The 5,725-nt window shown below is 52.5% G+C and overlaps 1 long non-coding RNA gene across 1 annotated transcript; it reads left to right on the forward strand.

The window, feature by feature from the left end:
• The first annotated feature begins 70 nt into the window (after positions 1-70).
• LOC113941160 lies at positions 71-921 on the forward strand. Its single transcript, XR_003525613.1, has 3 exons — positions 71-439; positions 564-602; positions 728-921. It is a non-coding gene; the product is annotated as an uncharacterized LOC113941160 (long non-coding RNA).
• The last annotated feature ends 4,804 nt before the right edge of the window (positions 922-5,725 follow it).

Below are 5,725 nucleotides of genomic sequence, written 5' to 3' on the forward strand. Positions count from 1 at the left end.
TCCTCCTGTCCCCACCAAGCCTCTCCCTTGCAGTCCCCATGTCCCTACACTTGAATTCCTTTCCCCTCCCCTGCATCCCACACAGGGCCCTTTCAACACCCCAATCCCAGTCCCCTGGGCTCCCCAGTTCCCCCCAGTTCAGCATCTTTGGGTCCCCCCAACCTCCCCCCACCCTCCCTGCAGGCCCTGAATTCCCCTGGCTCTCCTTGTCTCCATCCCCACCCTGGGCCCTGCAGGCACAGGGGTTGGAGGTGAAACTGGGTGGAGTGGGAGCGGGGGGAGCAGAAGGGATTTTCCCCCTCAGACGGGGGCAGCCCTGGGCTGGGGGGTCTGGGGACACCCGTGTCCCTCCCCCAGCCCTACAGGGGCCAATCCTGAGCAACCCTTTGCTCTCCTTGCCCAGGCACTCTTGGCAGGAACCCAAAATGATCTGCGGGAGGTGAGTGGGCCGGGGGGACTGGAGGGCATCCAGTCTGGGAACTGGGGGACACTTTGGTCCCCCCATCCCTCGCTGGCACCGGGGGCATCCCAGTGACCAGCCAGGGCTCCTGGTCTCTCTCCAGCTGCATTTAGTGGACATTGGGATCCTGAAGACGGCTCAGGTGGGTACCAGGAGTTCTGCCTGAGTCAGGTCCTCCCCTCACAAGGCCATGACACTCCCGGCCATCCCAGTCTGCCCCAGTATACCCCAGTGCACCTTCCCCAAGGATCCCATTTCTTCCGCCAGGCTCCCAATACATCCCACTGCACCCAGTGTGTCTCTGAGCCTGTCTTCCTCCCCACTCCCCTGTGGTGGAGAAGGTGGTGGGTCCTGTTGGTGAGATGTGGCTGCATCCCTGGATGTCTGAGGTGAGCAGTGCCTGCAGGGAGAGGGGTCAGGACAAGGCCCCTCTTGTGTTGCAGTGGACTTTGGGGGTGACATTTTGGGGCTCTGTCTTTCAGGACCCATGCCCTGTCCCTCTCCAGCACCATGAGGAGATGATCATCCCTGGAGGACCCGCTGATTTCCCTCAGAGCCCAGGGGCATTTCCCCTGAATGATCAATAAATCCCTTCAGCAAAGCCACTCTGCTTGATCATGTGTGTGTGTTCCCATCTCCATGGGTGTGTTCCCATCTCCACGTGTGTGTTCCCATCTCCATGGGTGTGTTCCCATCTCCAAGTGTGTGTTCCCATCTCCATATGTGTGTTCCCATCTCCACGTGTGTGTTCCCATCTCCGTACCTGCATTCCCATGTCCCTGTCCCCTCCCTTCTCCAACCCCTGCACACCTGGTGCCTCTCTGGCCGCACCCCCGCCATGAGCAGAGAGGCTCAGGGGGCTCCTGGGGGTCTCTGCACACGAGATCCCCTTCACCCCCTCCATGTGCAAATTGAGCAGTGCAGGTTGGGGCATCCTGGAATGTCCCTGCTGGGACCTGGGACAGGCAAGGGGCACACGGGGCAGCCCCTGGAGCACCTGGACCTCCCCTGTGCTCTGGGAGGGATGGGAAAGGGTTCTGTTTGAAGCCCTTCCCACAGTTGGTGCAGTGGAAGGGCCTCTCCCCCGTGTGCATCCGCTGGTGCTGGAGAAGATGTGAGCTGCTCCAAAACCTCTTCCCACACTCCTCACACTTGCAGGACTTCTCCCCCATCTCCACCCACCCTGGTGGGTGACGAGTTGAGAACTGTATGTGAAGCTTTTCTTGCATTCCCCAGATTTCTAGGGCCAGGGCCCCAGTTCCCCGGACACCTGCACCACCCTGCTCTATCCCTGAAGGGCAGCAGCTTGCTCAGCTAATCCCTTTTTACAGCACCTCACCCCCTGGGAAGGGAAAGAGAGGCTCCGGGCCTTTTGGGAGCACAGGCGAGCCACAAATATTTTAGGCAAAGACTATTTCTGCTTCTCAGCCTGTGCTGACTTGTCACAGATGGCGCAGGTTTAAAGGCTTGGTAGACACGGGTGCTGACAGTTCTATTGTAAAAGACACAGAATGCCCTTCTGATTGACCCACAATCTTCCCCACTTCGACCACTTCGGGGGTAGGAGGTATGCAGAGGCCTAGACAAAGTGCACATCTGTGCACGGTACTGGGGCCAGAGGGACAGACGGCCAGAATTGCTCCTTTCAGAGCTCCTATTCCGTGTACCCTGGGGGGGAGGGATGTCTCGGGTCCGTTCGGTGCCACTGTGCAGATTATGACAAAGAACACTCAGGTTTCTCAGTGAGGGTCACTGATCAGCCGTTCCATGGACTCACCAAATTAAATGGAAAACAGACGACCCCATCTGGGTCGATCGATGGCCCCTAAAGAGGGAACAGCCAGTTCACCTGCGAGACCTGGTGCAGGAACAGCTGGATGCTGGGTGTACAGGACCAACTTCTAGCCTGTGGAACACCCCTGTGTTCTGCATCCCTAAGAAGAGTGGCAAGTGGAGCATGTTCCATGATCTCAGGGTGGTTAATACAGTCACTGAGCCAATGGGAGCGTTGCAACCAGGACTCCCCTCACCTGCCACGCTTCCTGCAGGGCGGCCACTGACAGGAATTGACCTGAAGGACTGTTCTTTTACTCTCTTTCTACACCCAGATGATGCTCCTCCCTTCACCTTCTCAATTCCGGCCTTCAATCCTGCAGAGCCCGTGCAGAGGTACCACTGGGTTGTTTTGCCTCAAGGAGAGTGTAACAGTCTGACTGTTTGCCAGACAGCGGTAGCTGATGCCATACACCCTGTCCGGGAGCTCTACCCTTCAGCCCACATTTACCACTACATGGAGACACTTTGGTGGCTGCTGCCCAAGAGACTGAATTCCAATCTATTTTGACTGCCTTAACTAATGCTGTTCGAGGAGCAGGGTTGCAGGTCGCTCCAGGAAAGATCCAACCAACTCAACCCTGGGCCCACCTCGGATGGAAGATCACGCAGCAGGAGATCATACCACAGCCACGGACTCTTAAGGTGACAGACACTTGGACACTAAATGATTTACAGTGACTATTAGGAGCCATTAACTGGCTTCAGCCTATTCTGGGCATCCAATGGAGGAACTGCACCCCCTTTTTGAATTCCTCAAAGGTGACCCGACTTTAACCTCAGTCCCTAACCACAACAGCAAAACAGGCTCTAAAAATATGCTCTCAGGCTATTGAAAACAGGCAAGGTGGATGATGACACCCCGATCTACACATTCACCTTGCCCTTATTTCCAGCAAGTTTCAACCCTTTGCCATCCTTTTCCAGTGGGATCAGATGGAGTCTGGCCCCCTGAGGATCCTGGAATGGTTGTTTCTGCCCCACTCTCCACCTAAGACTCTCTGGACTATTAATGCCATGTGTGCTAAGCTTGTTGTTAAAGGGAGAGGACGTCTGCAGGAGATGGATGGACGAGACCCCGAGACCATCTACATTCCAGCAACCAAAGACAACTTGGACTGGCTTCTCGCAGAGGACGCTGGATTTCAGGCTGCCTTGGCAGACTACAGTGGTGACCTTTCCATTCACTTCCCAAAGCACAGACTCTGGGCACAAACGGGGAATCTACCTCTGCTGGCCACGCGTCGCTGCAGACCACAACCCGTATCAGGCATCACTGACGTGTCTGGACGGTCAAAAAAGGCCGCAGTGACACGGATAAATCCTGTCACAGGACACTGGGACAATCAAGTGCAGACCATAGACCAAGGCTCTGTACAGGTTTTAGAGCTTGCTGCTATCTGCATGGCCTTTGAGTTGTTTAGTGAGCAGCCACTGAATATCATGACTGACTCGTGTTATGCTGCGGGGTTGGTTTCACGTCTCGAAGCCTCTTTCCCTCGAGATGTCACTAATCCTTATTTGTTCGCAGAGATATGTACTATATGGTCCCCTGTCAACCACAGAAAATTTGACTCTTACATAATGCATGCCCGTTCCCACACAGAACTGCCAGGACCCAGAGCGGAGGGCAATCAAAGAGCAGATGCTGCCGCTGTGGTTGCTGCAGTTCCCAAAACTCTCGAGCAGGCCAAACTCTCCCACCTATCCTTTCAGCAAAATGCACGCTCGTAAAGAGGCAGTTCCAACTCACAGGGAATCAAGCTCGAGGTATCAGCATGTCATGTCCTGACTGGCACAAATTGCCCCAGTGCCATCTAAGGAAGGGGTTGATCCCCGAGGCACAACAGCCAATGGAATTTGGCAAACGGACGTTACTCCTGTAGCTGAACTGGGTCGGCTAAAGTATGTCCATGTCACAGCAGACACACATTCTAAACACATAAATGCCACTGCACACCCTGGGGAAAAGGCAAGGGATGTGATCAGACACTGGCTTAGTTGCTTTGCAACTTTGGGAATTCCAAAACCCATAAAGACAGACAATGCTCCTGCCTATTGTTCTTCAAAGGTCACAACATTTCTCACGGGTTGGGGATATTTCATTCCACAGGCAGACCACACTCACCACGGGACAAGCTGTGGTGGAGAGAGCACACTGCACATTGAGGGGAATGCTGCAAAAACAAAAAAGGGGGGAATCTATCTACAGTCCCAGGAACACCTGTGGAAAGCGTCCTATGTCCTAAATTTCTTAAACTGTCATGACACAGATCCCAGCAGGTAACGAGTGTCAACACGAATCTCAGGTACTTTCCTCTCCCAAACCACCAGTCATGATCAATATTTAATATCAGGGCAATGGTCAGGACCAGTGGACCTCGTAACGTGGGGGAGGGGATATGCCTGTGTATCCACAGGTACTAAACTACAATGGATTCCTTCCAGATGTGTCAGGCCTTATATCAGCCCTTCTTCAGAGCAAGAGCAATCAACAGAAGGGACAAATGAAGAAACTGGAATCGAAGAAACACATAACTAATGACCACTACCAGACCCAAACTACATCATTGAAATACAGAGACATAATAAAAGGCTTCAGTGTGCATGTGTGAGGAGAGACTGAGAAGTGGCCACCTACGTACGAATGAGAAAAGTTGTGTGGACGTACGTATGAGAGTGAATTCAAAACCACTTCATGCCAGAGATGCCATAAATAAAATACACTCTTACAACACTACCTCAACCCCAGCAAATACAATTGAACACAACATCCATAACCTGACACACTTCCCCTTGACATAAAATTGATGCTTCTCACCCAGTTACACAAATACCCTCAGAGAAAAAGTCTTACACAAACCATATTTACAAACCCTGAATAATTGAAAGTGACACAGTTAATAAGGTTATGACCAGTTTTAATAAAGGCCTTACCACATTAGGCCCTGGTTTTTATAAATGCTTAAGACAAGTTGGTTTATGTTAAGAAATGTTTACGAAAAAGGTTTAAAAATTGTTCTGTAACTCGTTCTAATTATAATAAAGTGGAAATGTAGTGATTTATATTACAGGACGTGCCACAAGGCACTCTGGGACTTGTAGTTCCTTCTGTACTCTGCTGCACACGCACAAGGGAGGGCTCGAATGTCACTGGTTGAGAGGTCACGTTCTGACGTGTCACAGTTTGGACTGTCTACATCAGCTCATGTTGTTCTTAATAAATTTGATTCAGCCACATGCCTTGTGTGTAACTGGGTCCGTGCCCACACAAATAACACATGGGACTATCCTGCCACACTCCACCAGCCAGGGGGCTTCCCAAGGTGGGTCACTGGGAATGTGGGTCACCTGTTCCCAGTGTGGGTCACTGGGAATGTGGGTCACCTGTTCCCAGTGTGGGTCACTGGGAATGTGGGTCACCTGTTCCCA

The sequence above is a fragment of the Corapipo altera genome, unplaced genomic scaffold (assembly GCF_003945725.1).
Source record: "Corapipo altera isolate COAL_440 unplaced genomic scaffold, ASM394572v1 59866, whole genome shotgun sequence".
Classification (NCBI taxonomy): domain Eukaryota; kingdom Metazoa; phylum Chordata; class Aves; order Passeriformes; family Pipridae; genus Corapipo; species Corapipo altera.